The sequence below is a fragment of the Equus asinus genome, chromosome 12 (genome assembly GCF_041296235.1).
Source record: "Equus asinus isolate D_3611 breed Donkey chromosome 12, EquAss-T2T_v2, whole genome shotgun sequence".
Taxonomy (NCBI): domain Eukaryota; kingdom Metazoa; phylum Chordata; class Mammalia; order Perissodactyla; family Equidae; genus Equus; species Equus asinus.
The window spans coordinates 46451826-46476326 of NC_091801.1; the positions used below are offsets into that span (position 1 = coordinate 46451826).

The 24501-nt window shown below is 42.8% G+C and overlaps 1 protein-coding gene across 4 annotated transcripts in view; it reads left to right on the forward strand.

Annotated features, from left to right (window-relative positions):
- The first annotated feature begins 4724 nt into the window (after positions 1-4724).
- Positions 4725-24501, forward strand: part of MATN2 (matrilin 2) — a 140132-nt gene continuing 120355 nt past the window's right edge. For 2 of the 4 annotated variants that reach the window (XM_014847769.3, XM_014847771.3), the window contains exon 1: positions 4725-4998. The gene's annotated coding sequence lies outside the window, so the exon portion shown is untranslated. The remainder of the gene's footprint in view (positions 4999-24501) is intronic. The other 2 variants (XM_014847772.3, XM_014847773.3) reach the window with 2 other exon arrangements.

The following is a 24501-nucleotide window of genomic DNA, read 5'->3' on the forward strand; positions in this document are numbered from 1 at the left end:
ATTATGTGTCTATCTTTATGCAGGTACCACACGGTCTTGATTACTGTAGTTTTGTAGTAAGTTTTGAAATTAGGAAGTGTGAGTCCTCCAACTTTGTTCTTCTTTTTCAAGATTGTTTTGGCTACTCTGGGCCCCTTGAATTTCCATATGAACTTTAGCATCAGCTTGTTAATCTCTGCAAAGAAGTCAGCTGGGATTTTGATAGGCATTGTGTGGATTCTGTAGATCAGTTAAGGGAGTATTGCCATCTCAACAAGATTAAGTCTTCCAATCTTTCTATTTGTTTAGATCTTTCCATTTTTTTAGATCTCCTTCAATTTCTTTCAACAATGTTTTGTAGTTTTTAAAGTATAGGGTTTGTATTTCTTTCATTAAATTTATTTCTAAGTGATTTATTCTATTTGATACTATTGTCAATGGAATTATTTTCTTAATTTCATTTCAGATTGTAGAGAAATATAACTGATTTTTGTTTATTGATCTTGTATCCTGCAACCTTGCTGAAATAATTTAGGAGTTCTAATAGTTTTTTTAGTGGTTTCCATACTATCTACTAGATCATGTCTTCTGCAGATAGAGAGAGTTTTACTTCTTTCTTTCCAATCTGGATGCCTTTTATTTCATTTTTTTGTCTTGGCTAGAACTTCTAGTACAATGTTGAACAGAAGTGTTGAGAGAGGACATTTTTGTCCTGTTCCTGATCCTAGAGGGAAAGCTCTCAGTCTTCTACCCTTAGTATGATGTTAGTTGTGGGTTTTTTGCAGATGCCCTTTATTAGTTTGAGGAAGTCCCCTTATACTTTAGTTTGTTGAGTGTTTCTATCACGAAGGAGTGTTGAATTTTGTCAAATGCTTTTTTGCACCTCTTGAGAAGATCATGTGGTTTTTGCCCTTTATTCTATTGATATGGTGTATTACATTCATTGATTTTCAAAAATTCTGTCCCACACATAGGGTGGAGGTAAAGGCGAAGCAGTGCTATTCAGGGCCCTCTCCTTAGGCTTGGCCAGGGATGTGGAGCTGTCTTAGAAATTTTGCTCTAACTAAAAGAAACTTTCAACTCTTTAAAACTTTGGCTACTGCATCCTCTTCTCAACATCTTTTTGTTCACAGATAGTGTACATGTAGCCAGTAATGTTCTGGCAGTTTCCATACTTGGGAATTGCTTTGTCAATTCTTGTTTCAAATGAGTCGAGACATTTCCATTGCTTCTTTTCAGAGACTGCTCTACCAATGAAATTATTCTTTTTATTGCGCTACATCTCATTTTTCTCCATCTTACGATTTATTGTGGCTCTCAGCATTTCGTTGCCTTATTCTTTCCACTGGACCATCTGTAGTGTTTCCCCTTCTGTTGGACCCTCATAATAACAATGTCCCAGTTATTTTCTTCAGCAAGAAAGTAGAAAAGTCCTGACTTCTGATATTTTTGTTATTCTTGAGTCACCATTTATTGAGCTCTGCCAACAGACTGGAGGATTTGTAGGACAGATACACATACTCATTGCCTAAGTATCTTGTAATCTTATTTAACACCGGGCAACCAATGCAGACATAGACTCATTAATGGCATTGTGAGAAGATAGTTAGCTGAGTGTCGCAGGAATGAGGCTATTGTCTTCTAATGAAAGACCACTTTGTGCCAATTCCTAGGTTTAGGGATAAAAGAACCAGCAATCTGTGTTGCTGAGCGATGATTCCACACATAGCAGATCCATCCTCTACTTCAAAAGTGGAAACTAGTCTCTAGGGAGACAGGCAGTGTTTCAGCCTTGCCAATATCCAAGAAAACAAGTGTGACTTCCAGTCACTTTTGCCTATGCCTTAAAGCTCCCCATGCCATCCTATGATCTCATTCTTAATAGGTAGCCTCATCAACCTGGTTCCACAAACACTACAAGGCTCTAAATTCCAGGTTAAAGCAACAGCCACCCAGTCCCTTCCATAGCATGGCAAAATCTATCGACAAGCAGAAGGCCTGGTCCCTGCCCTCAGGAACGAATGGTCCAAGTTCAAGAATACATAAAAACATTTGAGTCCTCTTTGAATTGCACATTGTTTTCCTGAACAAATTTTTGACTTGCTCTAGATTTTTCCTGATCAGCTTCATCCTGTCTTTTCCAGGTGGGATGGTACGTTTATTTAGAAATCATTTCACCTGGGAAATGGTGCCATCAGCCAGCCTCTCCTAAAGGGGACTTTCTGGACATGGAACCAGGTGTCCATGCTGATGAGGCATCCAGAAGGGAGTACTGCTCCAGATAGGAGGGTTCCCTACCCTGCACTGGTGTGGAAATCCAGTCACTGCCTTTCAATGCTCCCCTCTCAACCCCATATCTCCAGTTCCAACCAATTGGCAGCTGGCCCAAAGGGGTGATGTCTCCTCTCCCAGGTGGGACATCTTGCCTTTCTACTTGAGTGAGAGGAGAGGGAGCTCCAACAGTTTATCGCCCATTCAGTACAAGGTTTACTTTAGGCTATGGGTCTGTGAGCCAACCTGTCTGTTCTTTGGTTTCCTTATACACTGGTCCCCTTTCTAGTTGATAGTCTCATTTCAATCTGCCCTCTAGGCCAGACAACTAAGTCCCAAATAAGAAAGACTCTAATGCAAAACAAAACAAAACAAAAGTTCTAACGTTTACAAGGAAAAAAATGAATGCTTATGTCAAAAGTCTACATTTGAGGCTATTCATGAATGTGAGGCCTGGATCAAATGACTCCCCCGACCCCCACTCCCAAATCCTTACTCCACAATAGACCCCATGTGATGGTAGAGAACTGAGAGTTGAACCTAGCCTAGCTACCAAGGTGTAACTGAAGTTATAAATTCCAACTAACTCTCCAACTCTCAGATACTACACACCCTAATTCTTGTCTGCTTGCCTGAGGGCCCACATGAGAACTGAAAATTTTAACCTCACACTTTTGCATAAAATTCTCTGTATACTAAGGCAGTAGCAGGGCCTATGGAGGAAAAGGCAAATTTAGGCTTTCCCCAGCAGCCTTTGTTATTATCAGTTTGCAATCACCCAAAGATAACCAGGAAATTAAGGCATTGTTTTTTCTGACTTGATATTTCAGGACATTGAGCTCACTTTTGCTTCATTTTTTTTCTAGCAGACCTGAAGATCATTCCACAGGTAGAACAGCTTATTGACCTATTTGACGTGGCCTTAGGCACGCTTCCTGCCCAGATTTCCTACTCTGAAGAAGCCTGCTAGAACTCCCTGGGGAGAAACACTCATTTTAGTTGGCATACACCAGAGTCACTGGAATCAGTTACTAAATTACAATTTCTTAAAATTTGGAAAGATTTTGGAATTGCTATTGTTTTCCTGGTAAATTACTGGATCATACTGGTGTCTTGGAATAAGGCAACACATTTTAAGTGTAAGTTTCCATAAAATGCAACTCAACTTCCCCAGCTCCTAGGGGATTTTCACTGGCCCAGACTCAGGAAGAATTTTCATTTGTGGAATCCAAGACTTCAGAGACTAGACATTTCCTGAAGACTTTCCTCTGCTTTCTGACCTCCACCTACCTCCTCCCAAAGACATACAAAGAAACTATTTCTGATCAGTGCAGGCGGCCAAGACAGCCCAGTGGGACTAAGGTGCAGAGTAAGAGAACAAGGGAACATGAACCCAAGATTCTTTTGTGGCATTATGTTACCACGAGTTGCCCTGATGGCTTGAATATGTTAACCCCTTGCTTCATGGTTGGAATTTTAATTACTCACTCCTGGAGCTTTTCTGAAGAACTGATACTGTACATGGTGTTCATTCGTATTTCAAAAACCAACTCTAACATCCAATAGGAGTGATGGTTAGAAGTAAAGGCTGTCAAAAGCACTTAAATGATCAGACTCTGGCACATCCAGAGATTTTGAAACTCCTTCGTTCTGCTGCCTTTCCTCCTTAGCTTGTTAAAACCTGAACTGGATGCTTTGGGTTAGTGGTTTGGGGATAGAATTTTGGAGCCATTATTAGGAGATGTCCTGGCCTGTTGTACAGAGCTCACTCAGCCCGGCTGGCCAGGAGCAGGGAGAGCTGGTAGAGTGGCATGCCAGGCCCTTTTGCTGCCACTGACCAATCCTGTCTTCTGCATTCCTCCAAAGTTCCTTGGGGACCTCTAAGGTCATGTTCTCCCTCTTGACAAAACTGCAAATGTCTCTGCCCATAATTTCAAAAGTCTTGTCTGAACTAGACTTTCTCTGCTCCTTCAGGGTAGGAATCTTGTTTCCGTCCCCAACCCAGGGCCTGGTACCTGGCCAGTGGGCGCTCTGTTAATATGAATTGGCACTGGTGGGGTGTTCTGGGCACTGCCAAGTCAGCTCCTGGCACTTGTCACCAATTATCCCAATTCTCACCACTTATTTCTTCATCATCGTCATTGATGGGTGCCTCCTGCAGATCATGACCCCAAGTTCAGGATATAGGACCCCTGTCACGCCTCCCTTCCCCGAGGAGATGCTCTTCTCCCCCTCCCCACCCCTCCGCCAAGCCCTCAAATCTCCTTGTTTTTCTGAACCTGAGGCTCCAGATCCCTTGAATCCGACCCCTGCCTGGGTTTGCAGACCTATCAAGTGGAGCGAGGTGGCAGAGGCAGGGCACCTGGCCAGGGTGTCCCGGTCCCGGGGCTGCCTGCAGGGTGGGGCCACTCCCTCTCCGCGCCCTCCCCACCCCCAAAGAGGACACCCCTCCTTCCGCCGGCCCGCTCCCCACCCTCGCTGCGGCGCCGCCTCCCCCCCGCCGCCCGCCCGCCCGCCCTGGCCCAGAGCCTCCCAGGCAGCCAGCGAACTAGGGGAGCGCTCTGGGATGGGACTTGGAGACGGCGGCGAAGGAGGAGACAGCGGCAGCGGCTCGGGCTTCTTCCCCGGCTCCCACGAGCGATCCCCGAGGAGAGCCACGGCTCTTGGAGCCGCGAGGAGGCCACCGAGGAAGACCCGGGTGGCTGCGCCCCTGCCTTGCTTCCCAGGCGCCGGCGCCGGCGGCTGCAGGTGAGCGGGGCGCGCTGCCCCTGGGGCTCTGCACGGCCCCGCTGCCCAGAGGCGCAGACCGACCCACCAACTGACCGATAGACAGACAGACAGAGAGAGCTTGGGCTAACCGACGCACGCGGGCGCTCTCCCAGGCCTGCGCCCCAACCCTTGCGGCTCCGCGGGCCCCGATCGCCGGGCGTACTCTCCCGCCCCGGGGGCCCGTCTCTCCCGACCCCTCTGGGGAGAGCGGGAGAGGGTGCGCGGCGCTGCCCGGACCCCACCGCCGGGAGAAGTCAGGCCACCCCCGCCGGGCGAGGTGGGCGCGCTCCCTGCGCGGGGCGCACAGCGCGGCGGCCACCCCGAGTGTCCCGTGGGGGCGCTGTGCCCCGCCACAGGGCCGCCCACACCCGGTCTTCACCGACCTGGGAAAGGGAGACTTGTTGAGCGGGTATCCAGCGTGGTTCCTATTCAACGGGCAAGCAGATTGATTCCGATCCCTCTTCTTGGTCTGCTGGTATCCTAATGCCCACGTATCTGGATTTTGTTCTTGGTTCTTTACGGCAGCTAAAGCTCCAGCTTCCCTACGTTGTGGAGAAAGGAGAGAAAGGGGAGGGTATTTTGTGGTAGTTACTAGAAACCCCTGAGCACAGTTCGGGGAGAGAACAGAAAAACAGGGATCCTCTCTCCTTAAGGTCTCCAGAACTGGACGCACAGAAAGGTAGCTCCTAAGGAACCCAAGTGACCAAGTTCCAAACTGTGGTAAATCAGGGAGCAAGGATGCATCTGCCCCAAGCGCATTTAGCCCGCCTTCCAGGAGTGGGGCAGTCGAGACAGTCAAGAGGCAGCAGGGTGCCACGGTCAAGAGCAGAGACTCTGCGATTGGCTTGCCTTGGTTCAAACCCTGGCTGTGAAGCTTCTAGCTTGGTAACCTTGGCATTACCCAGCTACTCTATGCCTGTTTCCTCATCTGTCTAATGGGGATGGTAATACCTACAGGGCTGTGAGGATTAAATGAGATATTACAAGAAAAGTCCTTAGAACAGTTCTAGGCACAACCTTAGATTACATGCTGAGCTCTATCACCTGTCTTTCTAGAAAAAGCAAGGAGTTCCTATGAGCAATCACCTCCTCCCAACTCGGGAAGAGAGCTTCTTCCTGAGTTGGTGAGGATGCAGAATTCCACATGTATCTAACTGGATTTCCCTTTCAGGAATCCACGGCTGCACACTTCTCCCCACCTGCTTTCAAAGGGCAGCCTCATGGAACCATGTCAGGATGGGTTTGTGGTCGGTAAAGTTTCCTCTCAGCTCCTGAAGCTTGCCTGCAGAGGCCCCAGTTGAGAAGGCAGATGCTTGTGGCTCCTCCCCTTCTATTTGCCTATGTGTCCATACTTCTATTCCTGTAATAGAGTTCAGTCTCACCCCCCCTGGTTGCCAGCCCTCTCTTTTCTACAAATCAGGGCTCCAAGATTCCTTGCTCCTGGAGTCCAGGCCCAGGCAAAGTGGAGCCACCCAGGCCTGAGCTCACTCGCTGGAGTTGCCGTAGCAGAGTCACCTCTGGAATAGCCTGCGATGGTTGTCATGCCCTAAGGTCTCATCAGCAAACACCATATATCTCTGTTCAGCAAGAGGTAGTTGAAATGAGGCATAAGATTTAAAGAAAAGGAAATAGATGATTGTTCCTTGAAAGATAGAGAAGGAATAAGAGGGTCCTTGGAGGGTCTAGAAAGAAATCCTGCAGTTTGCCTAGAAACAGCTCTGGTTTGTGTCTAAGGGAAGGCAAGGGGTGAGGCAGGGGTGGGAATAGAGAAGGGGGTAGAGACAGGCTCAGGCCTCAGGAAAAGCAGGCTGAAGAAGGTGTGATGGATGTAAATGCATGAAGCTGGGCGGCAGTGAGAGAGCACATGCCAGAACTCAGGGGTGAGCACTTGAGTTTAAAACCAGTCAAGTGGGCGAGAGAGCCTCCAGTCTTTCCCGGGACTCGCTGCTCTCTGCTCTGTAGCACGTGTGTTTGAGAGCACCTTTTCCTGGGACTCGCCCTCTTTAGGGATGCCCAGGAGGGCTCCCCTGTTTAGTGTATATGTGGGAATAACTCAGGAGGGTCAGGGGAAGAGGGAGGCTGAAGCACCGAGTTGAGAGTGGAGCGTGTCGTCACTGTTGCTAGTAAACGGTGCCAGGGAGGCCCTGCCAAGGAACCAGTTGCCACTTGGAGCTCCAGCCCATGAGGTCATCCTTGAACCCTGCCGTGTGCCTCGGCAGACAGCCGCCACTGCCTCACCCTGCAGGACCCTGAGTGGGGCTCAGAGAGAAAGGCAGGGCTGGGCTGGATTCCAGAGGCCTCGCTGTTATCAGTAATTGGTGGTAATGATGATGACTGATGAGGAGTGGTGAGGGTACGACGCAGAGCACGCTGATCTTGGCACCTGAAGGACCTGGGTTCCAGTCCCAGCCCTGCCCCTCACCACCTTTAAAGTTACGTAGACTCTCTGTGCCTCAGTTTTCTCATCTATAAATGGGGAATAGGATTGTTGGGAGAGTTAAATTAGTTAACACACGTGAAGTGCTTAGTACTGCTAAGTACTTAGTACTTAGTGCCTGGCTCAGAGTAAGCACTAATATTTATTAGTTATACTTATTGTTGTTATTATCTGAGTCTCGGTTATATCATTCATCAAATGGGCATGATACTATCTATGTCATGGGGTTGTTTTAAGGGTTAAATGAGATAATTAGTGTGAATTAATCCACTAGTGTGTAGGATGTAGTAATGCTCAGAATGAGTTGGTTGAAACTGAAATTTTTACCAAAATATCTGCATGTAAAGTCAGTGGCTGAGCAGGTGGACTAGCTAACATTTTTGGAAAGTTCTTCTAAGAGTATTGTCAGAGGAACTTTATCTACTGTGGGAGAGTGTGGCTTATTCCCATTGGAATACCCCATTACTATTTTAGGTTGTTGTATTAGTTTCCTATTGCTGATGTAACAAATTACCACAAAATTAGCACTTAAAACAGATCTATAATTTTGCAGTTCTGGAGGTCAGAAGTCTGAAATAGGTCTCGCTGGGCTAAAATCAGTGTCAGCAAGGCTCCTTGTGGAGGCTCTCGGGGAAAAAATCTGTTCTCTTGCCTTTTCTGGCTTCTAAACGCTGCCTTTGTTTCTTGGTTCCTAGTCCCTTGTTGCATCTTCAAAGTATAGCATGTTCCAACGTCCCCCTCCCCTCCCCCGAACCCCCTTTTTCTTCCCCTCCCTCCTTTCTTCTCCTTCATATAAAGACCCTTGTAGATAATCGAGGACACTCTCTCCATCTCAAGGTCCTTAACTTAATCACATCTGCAGAGTCCTTTTTGCCGCGTATGCTGTCGTATTCACAGATTCTTGGCCATAGACATCTTTTGAGGGGGCTTTATTCTGCCTACCATAGTAGTTATTAGAGAAAATGATGTAGATCACGATGAAAATGATGTAAATTAGAGAAAATAATGTAAAGCTCACTTTTGTTTAGGGCGTATCCCTGCACCTTCCCAGTTAGATGAGTTTGTTTTCACTTGACTTACAGATGAGAAACTCAAGACCAGAAGGGTCAAGGCTATAGGTCAGATCTTTTGTGGGCCCTGGGTTTTCTCAAACTCAATTCCGAAGTTGCTACTTTGCAGACTTTCTCCTGTTCCTTGATTAACCCTCAACTTTTGACCCTAGCCCCTCAGAATGGTCTCCTTTTCTCTATCAATAGCATTTGCTGATTTTTCTAGCTCCTTCTCATCCATTTCCAGGGAAATGAAAAGAACGCTCTCATTCCCAAGGCCTCCTCTAAGAAAATCACCACCTAATGGTATTTGACCTCCCTGAGATTCCCAGTGTCTGTATTAGATTCATATTCCCGCTGTAATATGTTACCACAAACTTAGTTTATTATCTTACAGTTCCAGAAGTCAGAACTCTGAAATGGTTTTCACTCGGTTAAAAACAAGGTGTTAGCAGTATGTTAGTGTTCCTTCTGGAGGCTGTAGGGGAGAATTCGTTTCCTTGCTTTTCCAGCTTCTAGAGTCTTCCCTCATTGCTTGTCTCATTGCCTTCTTCCATCTTCAAAGCCAACAATGTCAATCTGAGTCCTTCTCCCACTGGCTGCTGCTTCTGCTTTTAAGGACCCTTGTGATTACATTGGGCTCACCTGGATAATTTAGGATCATTATTTTTAAGGTCAGCTGATTAGCAACCATACTTTTGCTATGTAACATTACATAATCACAGGTTCTAGGCATTAGGACATGGACATCTTTGGGGGGCCATTATTCTGCCCACTGCAGAGCGTGAGAAAGAGTTCCAAATTAGGACCAGCTGTGCAGCCTCATTCTCATTAACATCCTCTTCCAGAATGTGCATAATGGCCCCTCAAGAGAGAACACCTGTTACACTCTCGCCACAATCCCTGCCCTGCGGCAGTCCCCTCTCTGTGAACCCCTCTGTCTGCGGCACAATCTGAGAGCAATGGAGGCAGCGGCAGTCCTGCACGCTTTGTTTGTTAGGTACATTTTTTATCAACAGAACGTATAAAAAGATGCACAAGCCATAAGGGAATAGTTCAATGGAGTTTTACAAAATGAATGCTGCCGTGTAACTGCGTCCCAGAAGGCACCCCAGAAGCCCCGCCTTGTACCCCGATTAATTATCACCTCCCCTCGAGGTAACGACTGTTCTAACTTCTGTCACTATACATTAGTTTTGCCTGTTTTTTAAGTAAACTTTTTACTGAAGTGCACACACAGAACAGTGCACAAACCCGGGGTGCAGCTGGATTATTTTTTGTGAATGTGTAACCAGCATGCTGATTACTAGCAGACCATTTCCAGTGCTCCAGAGTCCCCTCATGCTTCCTCTGCACTGACACCCCAAGTGTAAACACTATCCTGATTCTTATGGTTATAGATTAGTTTTGTCCATTTTTGAATTTTATTTTGTTCTATATTATGTTTGAAAATTTATGATGTTATTGCATGAAGCAGTAATCTATTCTTTTCTATTGCTGTATAATATCTCATTGTCTGACTCCACCACAGTGGATCTGTCCTATTGTTAAGGGTCATTTAGGTTGTTTCCACTCACACTTCATTTTGGAAGACAGTGACTACCTACCCGTATCTCGGTTGTCATAAACTCAATGCAAGCAGCAGAGAGTAAGATTATAGGGAGCGACCCAGCTGGAATGGACGGTTAATGATTGTGTGTGTGTGTGTGTGTGTGTGTTAGTAGGGTGGGTGGGGAGAATTGTTGAGGTTAGCATTATAACACAGTGCTACATTATGAGGCTTTGAATGCTAAGCTAAGGAATCTAGATTTGATCCTATTGGCATGTGGAAGTCACTGACAGTTTTTGAGCAGGAGCATAATAAGTGTGATATTGTTTTGGGAAGACTGGATTCAGCACTGGTGCCAGAGGATTCAACAGGAGAGACTTAGCAACAGTCTACTACTTCGGATTAGGTTCAACTGCAAGTTACAGAAAAAACTGAAATAACAATGACTTAAAGAAGGAAGTTTATTTCTGTCTTGTGTTCAGGAAGCCTGGAGGCAGTGAGTCCAAAGCGAGGGTGGAGTCAGGGGCCCACGCTCCTGTGCCTTGTTACTTTTACCATGCAGCACAGCTTCCATTTCCGTGGTGCCTCATGGTTCAAAATGACTGTTGGGTCTCCAGCCAGGATGTCCTCATTCTGGATAGCAGGAAGGAAAAAGCAAGGAGATCATCCCTCCTTCTGCCCGTAAGGACACTTTTCAGGAGCTGTGCATGCCATTGGCCACCCCATTGGCCAGCACGGAGTCACCTGGCAGGGAAGAAGGGAGGACTGGGAGTCGTGATCTTCATTCCAGCCCATCACGTGTTCAGTTAAAAAGTAGGGGTTCTATTACTAAGGAAGGAGGGGAAAGAAGATATTAGGGGACAACTAGCAGTCTCTGCTAAGAAATTTGTGGTCTCTCTAACGTGAATAAGGGCCAGGTCTAGGGCTGTGACCTTAGTATGGATAGAAAGCGAAGGAGACGAGAGACATCATGGAAAAAAACCAGACAGGACTTGGTACTTGATTGGACAGAAGGGAAGAAAGATATAGGAGGAATGAACATATTTACCAAAATATGTGGGGAGGGTTTTTCCCCCAGAAAATTATTCCTTGGAATAAGGAGAAAGGAGAAATTGCCCTTATATGAGTCTTTGCAAAGTCTCTCAAAGTACAGGGAACTCTGTCAAATATTTTAAACAAGGTGATGTTTGGGGAAAACACATTAGCCTGAAATGACCTCAAACAGTGCTAGTTTTGGATACATATAGAAGTCAATTGACCAAAACAGCAAAAAAAAAAAAAAAAATCAACTCAGATTTAGTTAATTATTCTTGATGGGATAATTTCACAATTGTAAGGATTGGATGACATTCATATGACTCTTTAAAGAGCAACACAATGAATCAGTTGTAGAGATGGTGAATTTATGCCTCCAGGACATATAAAAAAAATCCAAATATTCTCGTGTTCTATAAGCGGGAACTGGTGACCAGATAAAATTTCCAGTGACAGCATCATATGTGGATTCAAAAAGTGCTGTATCTCAGATAACTTAGAAGTGAAGATGTTGGAAGACTCAAAAAGCATGTAAACTAAAGTGTTTGCAATATACTGATTTTAGAGAGGAAAGCATTTTAATAAAGCACTTGAGGGGCCAGCCCCGTGGCCTAGTGGTTAAGTTCAGCGTGCTCCGCTTTGGTGGCTTGCATTTGGTTCCCAGGTGTGGACCTACACCACTCATTGGCAGCCATGCTGTGGCAGTGACCCACATACAAAATAGAGGAAGATTGGCACAGATGTTAGCTCAGGGCGAATTTTCCTCAGGAAAAAAAAACAAAAAAAACAAAAAAATACAACATTTTAAAACATTGTTTTAGGAAGCATTTTTAATGAAAAAAGCATTATTTCTAAATTAATATCTCATTGTATAATTTAAAATGTTTTAAATATGTATTTGTGACTAAATTGGTACATTAATTATGATAATAGATCTTTGATATTTTATCTATAGCCTTTAAAAATTAGATGTTCAACTTGGCCAAGAAATCTGGAGGAGGGAACCTCCCATCAGGGGAGATAGCCACTGGAGTCACCTACATTCAGGCAGATATTATATGTGGAAAACATGAGCTCAGCCTTGACAGTTGTTGAGTGTAGAACTAGGGCCAGTTTGATTCAACATTTGTTGATCTTTTATTGACCAATAAATGTGTTTATTCAACATTTATCTGTTTTATAAAAGTTTATTTACAAAATTTGGTACCCAGCACGTGGGGGATACAGAGATGACAAAGTCTGGTCCCAAGGAACAGCTTACGGTCTAGGCAGGGAGACAGATACGGTAAGCAAGCAAAAGAAACTAAGTGCTAGAGCAGACAACAGACCCATTGTCAGGGGTGTGTGGAAAAGTCAATCTTGTTGGGAAAATTGGAGAACGTTTTAGAGAGTGGGTGACATATGAGCTGGGCCTTGAGGAATGAATGCAATTTTGATTAATGTAGAATGTAGGCATTCCAGGCCAACGGACCAGCATCGATGAGGGTACCCAGCTATGACAAGAATCTGAGTTCTTCAAGCACCAGTAGGGGGTGTGGGGTGGGTGTGGGACCACCGTAGTTAGAGAGGTGGGTAGTGGTCAGTCATGGATGGCCTTGAATGTTAATGTTATGCAATAAGTCTGTAGATGGGTTCTGAACAGAAGAGGGAGAGGACCAGTGGGTGAAGGACCCAAGGCAGGGAGGGCAGTTCTGAGGCTCCTGAAAGAGTCTGAGTGAGAAATGGCAAGAATGGAGCATTGCTGCCGTGGTGGGAACAGTCGGGAGGGCTGGCCAGGTGAGCTGTGCAGAGTTGGGAAAGCCAGGGTCTGTCCACTCATGAGTGTGATAGTGATGCAAGGAAGACATGGAAGCTGGCTCCAAGATTCTGTTGTAAGTGGCTGAGTGGATGGTATTAGTTTGACTGTGAAAGGACCTGAGTGGAAGAAGAGTTTGTGTCTGGACAGGCTGAGCTGGCAAGCAAGGCTTCACCATTGGGTAGAAATCACAGACAGGCAATGTCAGGTCCACATCAAGGAGAATGTCAGTCTGACATTTAGAGCCACCTGAATACCGTGACCTTGAGTCCTAGTAGAGGTTGGGTTCCCATTTGCCGGCTTTGCAGGAAATGGCGATTCTGGTATTAGGTGAGAGACGGGAAGATGGGGCCTCTGAGGTTGCTGCAGCTCCAGTGCTGTGTGACACTCCATGAATGCGTGGAGTAGTGACTCTGCTTGCTTGGTATGCTGACAGAGCAGCCTTTGAGGGACAAAGCTGTTAAATCTGATGTCTAAGAACTTTCAAAATTGGGGAAGTGATTTGAAATCTCTTTTTTAACAAGTAGGCTGACTGCCTGAGGGATGGTGGGGGTAGAATCTTGGCTTTGTCACTTAGCTAACTCTGAGGCCTTGGAGAGTGTGTTTCCATCTGTGACTCTTAGCATTCATCCGTAAAATCGGGAACTCGTCCACCTCACAGAATAAATGTAGGGATCAGATCAGACGATAGTATGCAAAATGCACAGTTTGCTGCCTGGCCCATAGTAGGCATTAACAGATATTTATGCCTCACACCTTTTTTCTTCCTGTCTGGAGGCAGAGTTTACCGCCTTGGAGGATGTGTCATGCCCAGCCCTCTTCAGGATAGCAGGGTCCTACTGGCCTGTCATCTGGTTTAGGTTGAGAAACACTGCTTCCAGGTTGTGCCTGTCATTTCACAGTTGACTATTTAAAGCCCAGAGAGTTAAGTCACCTAGCTGAGGTCACACAGCATGTCCTAACAGAGCCAGGCCTGTCTTCGAGGCCTACAGCACATCGTGTTGGCTCTGGGGGAATTCTACTCGCCTGTCAATTTACTTGGAACACTGGTGCTTAGAAGAACCCCTAGTTAAGAGGGTCAGAACAATTTCCTTTTCTCTCTCTTCCCCTACCCCCTTGCTAAAGCTACATGAAAAGACTCACTGTCCCATGGAGAAGAGAAAAATTGCTAAAACAAAAGTCAAAGCTGCTGTACTTTTTCAAAAATATTCTTTCCATGCTCCCAAATGCTTCATGGAATCTGTTCAGATTGAATTAACCTCTGTTTCTCAGCATAATTCTTCTCATATGCCGATGTATGAAAGGAACTGTTTCTCAAACGTCACCCCATTTCCAGTTAGAATTGGCTCCTGTTCTTCAAATGCTTGCAGCTATCAACGCCAAACTGAGAAACAATTGTTATGCGGCTACATGCACTGACTTATTTTTTTCTTGTTTCTCTGCCATTGCATTTTTCAAAAAGTCTATCTTGTCTGATATGTTGCCATACTGGTTTTACGTTGGCATGTATACCATATCCTTTCCCCCATTCCTTTAGTTTCTTTCAAATAGCTTTTTGAAGTGTAACTTACGTACAATAAAATTCATCACTGTTACGTGCACAATTTGACGAGTTCTGAAAAATGTACAGAGCCATGCAACTTCCACCGTAATCATGATGTAAACATTTCTATCACCCCCAAAATTTCCCTCATGCCTCTTTGTGATCCTCTTTTCCCACCCCCAGCCCCTGGAACCACTGATTTGCTTTCTGTCCTATAGTATTGCCCTTTATTGAACGTCATATAAATAGAATTGTTCAGTATGTAATCTTTTTGTGTCTGGCTGCTTTCACTCCACGTAATTATTTTGAGATTCATCTGGTACATCATCCTTTAATTGTGGAGTAGTATTCCATTGTATGGATGTACCACAATTTATCTATCCATTCATTAATCTATGGATATTTGGGTTTTTCCCTGGTTTTTAGCTTTTACAGATAAAGCTTCTGTGAGCATCTGAGTGTAAATCTTTGTGTGGACATGTTTTCATGTCTTTTGGGTAAATACCTAGGATCAGAGTTGCTGGTAGGGTGAGAAAATATCTCAGTTTGCCCAGGACTGAGGAGTTTCCTGGGATGCAGGACGATCAGTGCTAAAAAGGGCAGTTCTGGGTAAACCAGGACAGTTGGTCACCCTGTGCTGTGTCATTTGGCAAGTGCGTGTTTAACTTTATGAGAAACTGCCAAATTGTTTTCCAAAGTGGCAGCACCATTTTGCACTTTTTTTCCTAGCATTTTTTTTAGAGTTCATAATAGTTTACATCAATGTGAAATTTCAGTTGTACATTATTTCTTGACTGTCACCGCATAAGTGCTCCCTTTCACCCCCTGTGCCCACCCCCCTTCCCATGGTAACCACTGAACTGTTTTCTTTGTCCATGTGTTTGTTTATATTCCACATATGAGTGAAATCATATGGTGTTTGTCCTTCTCAGTCTGGCTTATTTCGCTTAGCATAATTCCCTCCAGGTCCATCCATGTTGTTGCAAATGGGATGATTTTGTCTTTTTTATGGCTGAATAGTATTCCATTGTGTATATATACCACATCTTCTTTACCCAGTCATGGGCACTTGAGTTGCTTCCATGTCTTGGCTAATGTGAATAGTGCTGCAATGAACATAGGGGTACTTATGTTACTTTGGATTGTTGATTTCAAGTTGTTTGGGTAGATACCCAGTAGTGGGATAGCTGGGTCATATGGTATTTCTATTTTTAGTTTTTTGAGGAATCTCCATACTGTTTTCCATAGTGGCTGCACCAGTTTGCACTCCCACCAGGAGTGTATGAGGGTTCCCCTTTCTCCACACCCTGTCCAACATTTATTATTTTTAGTTTTAGTGATTATAGCCATTTTAACAGGCGTAAGGTGGTATCTTAGTGTAGTTTTGATTTGCATTTCCCTGATGATTAGTGATGTTGAACATCTTTTCAAGTGTTTATTGGCCACCTGTATATCTTCTTTGGAAAGATGTCTGTTCATATCCTCTGCCCATATTTTGATCAGGCTGTTTGCTTTTTTGTTGTTCAGTTGTATGAGTTCTTTATATATTACGGAAATTAACCCCTTGTTGGATATATGATTTGCAAATATTTTCTTCTAGTTGGTGGGTTGTCTTTTTGGGTTTTTAAAAAATTATTTATTTTTATTTTTTTTTAATTAAGGTTATGATAGTTTACAACATTGTGAACTTTCAGTTGTACATTATTATTTGTCAGTCATATTATAGATGCACCCCTTCACCCTTTGTGCCCACCCTCCACCCCACTTACCCCTGGTAACTAACAATCTGTTCTCTTTGTCCGTGTGTTTGTTTATCTTCCACATCTGAGTGGAATCATACAGAGTTTTTCTTTCTCTATCTGGCTAATTTCACTTAACATAATACCCTCAAGATCCATCCATGTTGTTGCAAATGGGATGATTTTATCATTTTTTATGGCTGAGTAGTATTCCATTGTATATATATATATATATACCATGTCTTCTTTATCCAGTCGTCAGTTGATGGGCACTAAGGTTGCTTCCATGTCTTGGCCATTTTGAATAATGCTGCAATGAACGTAGGGGTGCATGAGTCTCTTTGAGTTGCCATTTTCAAGTTCTTTGGATGGATACCCAGTAGTGGGATGGCTGTGTCATATGGTATTTCTATTTTTAATTTTTTGGGAAATCTCCATACTGTTTTCCATAGTGGCTGCACCAGTTTGCATTTCCACCAGCAGTGTATGAGGGTTCCTTTTTCTCCACAACCTCTCCAACATTTGTTATTTTTTGTCTTGGTTATTATAGCCATTCTAACAGGTGTAAGGTGATATTTTAGTGTAGTTTTGATTTGCATTTCCCTGATGATCAGTGATGATGAGCATCATTTCATGCACCTATTGGCCATCCATTTATCTTCTTTGGAGAAATGTCTGTTCATATCCCCTGCCCATTTTTTCATCTAGTTGTTTGATTTTTTGTTGTTGAGTTGTGTGAGTTCTTTATATATTATGGAGATTAACCCTTTGTTGGATATATGATTTGCAAATATTTTTTCCCAGTTGGTGGGTTGTCTTTTCATTTCAATCCTGTTTTCCCTTGCCTTGTAGAAGCTCTTTGGTCTGGTGAAGTCCCACTTGTTTATTCTTTCTATTGTTTCCCTGAGAAGACATGGTGTCCGAACAGATCCTTTTAAGAGTGATGTCAAGGAGTGTACCGCCAATATTTTCTTCTGGAAGTCTTATGGTTTGAGGTCTTACCTTTAAGTCTTTGATCCATTTTGAGTTTATTTTTGTGAATGGTGTAAGAGAATGATCTATTTTCATTCTGTTACGTGTGGCTGTCCAGTTTTCCCGTCACCATTTATCGAAGAGACTTTCCTTTCTCCATTGTATGTTCTCGGCTCCTTTGTTGAAGATTAGCTGTCCGTAGATGTGTGGTTTTATTTCTAGGCTTTCAATTCTGTTCCATTGATCTGTGTGTCTCTTTTTGTACCAGTACCATGCTGTTTTGATTACTGTAGCTTTGTAGTTTATTTTGAAGTCAGGGATTGTGATGCCTCCAGGTTTGTTCTTTTTTTCTCAAGATAGCTTTATAAATTTGGGGTCTTTGGTTGCCCCATATGAATTTTAGGATTCTTTGCTCTATTTCTGTGAAGAATGTCATTGGGATTCTGATTGGGATTGCATTGAATCTGTACATTGCTTTGGGTACTATGGACATTTTAACTATGTTTACTCTTCCAACCCATGTGCATGGAATGTCTTTCCATCTCTTTATGTTGTCATCAATTTCTTTCAGGAAAGTCTTGTAGTTTTCATTGTATATGTCTTTCACTTCCTTGATTAAATTTATTCCAAGATATTTTATTCTTTTTCTTGTGATTGTGAATGGGATTGTGTTCTTGAGTTCTCTCTTTGTTAGTTTATTATTAAAGTACAGAAATGCAACTAATTTATGTAAGTTGATTTTTTACCCCACAACTTTGCTGTAATTGTTGATTACTTCTAGTAACTTTCTGATGGATTTTTTAGGGTTTTCTATGTGTAAGATCATGTTATCTGCAAACAGTGAGAGTTTCACTTCTTCATTGCCTATTTGGATTCCTTTTATTTCTTTTTCCTGCCTCTTCCTCTGGCCAAAACCTCCAGTACCATGTTGAATAAGAGGGGTGAGAGTGGGTACCCTTGTCTTGTTCCTGTTCTCAGAGGGATGGCATTCAGTTTTTCCCCATTGAGTATGATGTTGGCTGTGGGTGTGTCATATATGGCCTTTATTATGTTGAAGTACTTTCCTTCTATACCCATTTTATCATAAATGGATGTTGGATCTTGGCAGATGCTTTCTCTACATCTATTGAGATCATCATGTACTTTTTATTCCTCATTTTGTTAACATGGTGTATCACATTGATTCACTTGCAGATGTTGAACCATCCCTGTGTCCCTGGCATAAATCCCACTTGATCGTGGTGTATGATCTTTTTAATGTATTGCTGTATTCAGTTTGCCAATATTTTTTTTGAGGATTTTTGCATCTATGTTCGTCAGTGGTATGGGCCTGTAGTTTTCCTTCTTTGTGTTGTCCTTGTCTGGCTTTGGTATCAGGGTGATGTTGGCCTCATAGAATGTATTAGGAAGTACTCCATCTTCCTCAGTTTTCTGGAATAGTTTGAGAAGGATAGGTATTAAATCTTCTTTGAATGTTTGGTAGAATTCTCCCGAGAAGCTGTCTCGTCCTGGACTTTGGTTTTTGGGGAGGTTTTTGATTATTGTTTCAATCTCTTTACTTGTGATGTGTCCATTCAGATTCTCTATTTATTCTTGATTCAGTTTTGGGAGGTTATAAGAGTCTAAGAATTTATCCATTTCTTCTAGATTGTCCAATTATTTGACATATAGTTTTTCATACTATTCTCTTATAATCTTTTGTACTTCTGTGGTATCCATTGTAATTTCTCTTCTTTCATTTCTGATTTTATTTATTTGAGTCTTCTCTCTTTTTTTCTTAGTGAGTCTGGCTAAATGTTTGTCAATTTTGTTTCTTTTCTTGAAGAACCAGGTCTTTGTTTCATTGATCCTGTCTACTGTCTTTTTTGTTTTAATTTCATTTATTTCTGCTCTAATTTTTATTATTTCCCTCCTTCTACTGACTTTAGGCTTTGTTTGTTCTTCTTTTTCTAATTCTGTTAGGTGTAGTTTGAGATTGCTTATTTGGGATTTTTCTTGTTTATTGGGGTGAGCCTGTATTGCAATGAATTTCCCTCTTAGGACTGCTTTTGCTGCATCCCAAATGAGTTGGTATGGTGTCTTTTCACTTTCATTTGTCTCCAGATAATATTTGATTTCTCCTTTGATTTCCTCAATGATCCATTGGTCGTTCAGTAGCATGTTGTTTAATCTCCATATCTTAGCCTCTTTCCCAGGTTTTTTCTTGCAATTGATTTCTAGTTTCATAGTATTATGGTAGGAAAAGATGCTTGGTATTATTTCAGTCCTCTTAAATTTATTGAGGCTTGCTCTGTTTCCCAACATATGGTCTATCCTTGAGAATGTTCCACGTGCACTTGAGAAGAATGTGTAATCTGCTGTTTTTGGATGGAGTGTTCTGTATGTATCTATTAAGTCCATCTGGTCTAGTTTTCATTTAATTCTACAATCTGCTTGTTGAATTTCTGTCTGGATGATCTATCCATTGCTGTTAGTGGGGTGTTGAGGCCCCCTACTATTATTTTACTGTTGTTGATGTCTCCTTTTAGTTTTGTTATGTACTTTGGTGCTCCTGTGTTGGGTGCATATGTACTTATAAGTGTTATGTCTTCTTGGTGGAGAGTCCATTTTATCATTATATACTGCCCCCGTTTGTCTCTCTTTATCTGTTTTGTCCTTAAGTCTACTTTGTCCTATGTAAGTCTGGCGACACTTGCTTTCTTATGTTTGCTATTAGCTGGGTATCACCTTCCATCCCTTCCTCTGAGTCCATGTTTGTCTTTGGGGCTGAGGTGTGTTTCCTGGAAGCAGCATATTGTTGGGTCTTGTTTTTTAATCCATCCTGCCACTCTGTGTCTTTTTATTGGAAAATTCAATCCATTTACATTGAGTGATTATTGAAATGTGGCAACCTAATGCTGCCATTTTATCGCTTGTTTTCTGGTTCTCCTGCATTTCCTTTGTTTCTCATCCCATGTATTTCAGACTGCCAGTTCAGTTGGGTAGTTTTCTATGCTGGTTTTCTTAGTTTTCTCCTTATTTGTAATTTGCATCTCTGTTCTAATTATTTGTTTAGTGGTTACCATGTGGTTTGTATAAAACATCTCATAGATGAGATAGTCCATTTTCTGATAGTCTCTTATTTCCTTAGACTAAACCAGCTCCATCCCTTCCTCTTCCTCTTCTAAGTTGTTATTGTCACATTTTTTTTTCTTCTTGTGTTGTGAGTTTGTGGTTAAAATGACAAGGTTATATATTTACTCTTGGTGTTCCCCTTCCCTTTGTTGTTAATGTTTTAATTAAGCATTTGCCAACCTGTTCTGATGGAGAGCTGCAATTTTCTGATTTTGTCTTTCTACTTAACTCCTTGCTCAGGGTTTGGTAACCCCTTTCCTTTTTCTTTTTCAAGTAAGAGGGTTTCCCTGAGGATTTCTTGTATGGGGGAGTCTTGTGGCGATGAATTGCCTGAACTTTTGTTTATCTGGGAAAGTTTTTATTTCTCCATCATATTTGAAGGATATTTTCACTGGATAGAGTATTCTTGGCTGAAAGTTTTTGTCTTTCAGAATTTGAATATATCATTCTACTCTCTCCTGTCCTGTAAAGTTTCTGCTGAGAAATTTGCTGAAAGCCTGATATGGGTTCCTTTGTAGGTTATTTTCTTCTGCCTTGCTGCCCTTAATATTTATTAAGCTTTATTGGCTTCTGTCACATGGATTTCCAGCTCTCTCCCCAGGTTTGGGAAGTTCTCAGCTATTATTTTTTGAACAAGCTTTTGTTCCATTCTCCTTCTCTTCCTCTGGGATACCTATAATCCTTATATTGCATTTCCTAATTGAGTTGGATGTTTCTCAGAGAGTTCCTTCATTTCTTTTTAGTCTTAGTTCTCTCTCCTCCTCTACCTGAAGCATTTCTATGTTCCTATCCTCCAGACTGCTAATTCTGTCCTCCATATTATTAGCCCTACTGTTCAGGGAGTCCACATTTTTCTTAATCTCCTCCATTGTATTTTTCATCTCCCACATTTCTGGTTGGTTCTTCTTTATAGTATCGAGCTCTTTTGTAACATAGCTCCTTAACTCATTGAGTTATCTATCTATATTCTCTCTTAACTCATTGAGTTTTTAAATGATAGCTATTTTGAATTCTTTCTCATTTAGGTTATAGATTTCTGTGTCTTTGGGGTTGTTTTCTGGGTGCTTGTCATTTTCCTTCTGTGCTGGAGATTTAATATATTTTTTCATACTGCTCTATGTCATGAATTTGTGCCTCTGCATAGAGATAGAGTTTGGTTACTGCTTCCACTTGCTGCCTCTGGTGGTGGGGAGGCAGGAGATGTGTGATCTTTGCTCACCAGAATCCCTGTCAGCTGTTCCTGACTGAGCCTTGGCCACTCCTTGGGATCGCAGTGGCCTGTGGGGTCTCCCATCAACTGTGAGAACAATAACATGGGGGCTTTGGGTTGCTGCTGTCTGCTCCCACAGACCCGCTTAGACACCCTCCCTCCTTGGAGACTGCAGCAGTGTTATGGGCTTTCGTGGCAGCTGGGAGCTTGTTCACCCAAGCTTGCAGCTCTGCTGCTATCTGGTCCCGCTAGATCTCTCTTGCCTCCCTGGGGCCACAGCAGAGCTAAGGGTGTTTAAGGCAGCGACTGGTTTGCTCGCCCAGCTGCACTGTGTCTGCTCTTAGGTTGCACCAGTCTTTGTGCTTGGTGGGTGGGGCCTCTCCCCTAGGGCTGAGCCAAGACTTTCCCTGGGGCCACTGTGGGACCATGGCTTTTCCCACTGGAGCAAGGAGCTATCACGCTGGGGCTCCAGATTGTCACTGCCCACTCACATGATCCTGCTGGATCTCACTTGCCCCCTAGGGGCTGCAGCAGAGCTATGGGCATTTAATTCAGCCAGCAGTTAGCTCGCCCAGCTGCACTGCATCTGCTCCTAGGTCGCCCAGCCTTTGTGCTTGGTGGGCCCGGCCTCCCTACCGAGTCTGAGCCCAAGTCACTCCCTGGGGCCACAGTGGGACTGTGAATTTTCCCACTGGTTCAAAGAGCAATCATGGGGAGCTTAGGGCTGTAGTCGCCTGTTTCCACAGTTGTGCTGATGCACATGCCCATCCTCGGGGCTGCGGCGGTGCTGTGGGTGCTTCAGCTGGGAGAGAGTTGCTCGCAGGTACTAGGCTGTCTTGGAGCTGGAGATTTCTCACCTATCTCCACCTCCTCCCTGGGGGTAGTCCATCCACCTTCCGAAGTATAGCAGGGTGGGTCTCTCAGGTGTCCTGAGGTGCTGTGTGAGTATCCTCCGTTTATCAATGAATGTCCATTTAGTTGTAGTTCAGAGGGGTAGAGACAAAGAAAACCACTCATTCCACCATGTTGCTGATGTCACTCTCCCAATGGTATATGTTTGTCTTTTTGTTTTGCTCCTAGTTTCTTTTGTCTTGCAGAAGCACTTTAGTCTGATGAAGTCCCACTTGTTTATTTTTTCTTTTGTTTCCCTTGTCTGAGAGATATGGTATTCAGAAAGATCCTTTTAAGTTCGATATCAAAGAGTGTACTACCTATATTATCTTCTAGGAGTTTTATGGTTTCAGGACTTATCTTCAAATCTTTGATCCATTTTGAGTTTATTTTTATGTATGGCATGAAATAATGGTTTACTTTCATTCTTTTGCATGTGGCTGTCCAGTTTTCCCAACACCATTTATTGAAGAGACTATCTTTTCTCCATTGTATGTTCTTGGCACCTTTGTCTAAGATTAGCTTTCCGTAGATGTGTGGTTTTATTTCTGGGCCTTCAGTTCTGTTCCATTGATCCATGTGCCTGTTTTTGTACCCGTACCATGCTGTTTTAATTACTATGGCTTTGTAGTACATTTTGAAGTCAGGGATTGTGATGCCTCCAGCTTTGTTCTTTTTTCTCAGGATTGCCTTAGCAATTTTGGGTCTTTGGTTGCTCCATATGAGTTTTAGGATTATTCATTTTGCATTCTTACCAGCAATTTATTAGAGTCTCAGTTTCTTCACATCTTCACCAATATTTGATTATATCAATCTTTTTTTTTTTTTGGTGAGGAAGCTTGGCCCTGAGCTAACATCTGTTGCCAATCTTCCTCTTCTTTTTTTTCCTCCCCAAAGCCCCAGCACATAGTTGTATATCCTGGTTATAGGTCATTCTAGTTCTTCTATGTTGCCATAGAAGATGCTTCCATAGCATTCTTGATGAGTGGTGTGTAGGTCCACTCCCAGGATCCAAACAAGTGAACCCTGGGCCACTGAAGCAGAGTGCAGAAACTTAACCACTTGGTGATGGGGCTGGCCCCTATATCAGTCTTTTTAATTTTAACTATTCTAGTGGATTTGTCGTGGAATCTCATTGTGGTTTTAATTTGTATTCTTCCAATGACTAAGAAAGTTGAACATCTCTTCATATGTTCATTTGTAATCTGAATATCTTCTTTGGTGATGTGACTCTTCAAATCTTTTGCACATTTTCAGGTGGGTTGTTTGTCTTCTTATTGAGTTACAAAAGTTTATACAGTCTGGATAGAAATAATATAGCAGATATATGTTTTGCAAATATTTTCTACTAGCCTGTGACTTGCTGTGCCATTGCATTTTAAAAAAGAAAAGTTGTAAATACTTTCAGATACTAACATGTATTTTTAAATTATGAATTTGTATGTCATTGCTTTATCATAATAGTCATAAGGAAGCATAAAAGTGAATTCAATGTACGTTAAGTAGCTTGGTATGACAAAAATTAACAACGTGTACTTTATGAATTGGTTTGTTTGCAGAATGATAATAATAATAAGCAGAAGAACAAGTAGCTAATGCTTATTGAGTACTTACTATGGGCCAGGCAGTGCTCTATGTGCTTTATTATTTATTTATTTTTCCCCATGTGCTTTATATATATGAACTGATTTAATCCATACAACCACCAGGTCTATTTAGTATCGTCAGTTTAAAGATGTGGAAACTGAGGTAGAGAGAGGTTAAGTAACCTGCTCAGGGTTAGACAGCTAGACGTATTAGTTCTGTTTATTTTTAACTCCCTACCCTTCACCTAGCCTCAGTGCCTTTTGGTTAGCAGTGGTGACTTGAAGACACAAACACTTCTTGAAATTCACGGTAAACCCAAACCACATGAAATGGTGTTTGTTTTTGGGAAATGATAATTATCCACCACATCATGTTCCAAGTGTTTGGATTTAAGTGCAAATGTGTCAGGGTGGAAGTGGATCTTGAGAGAATATTGTGTATATTTTGAAATGAATAAATGTGGATTTTGTGTTTGCTGAGTTTGGAGAAAGGAGAGCAGCATTAAAATAATAAACACATATAAATGATGTAATGCGCTTATAATGTCATATAAAATGTGAT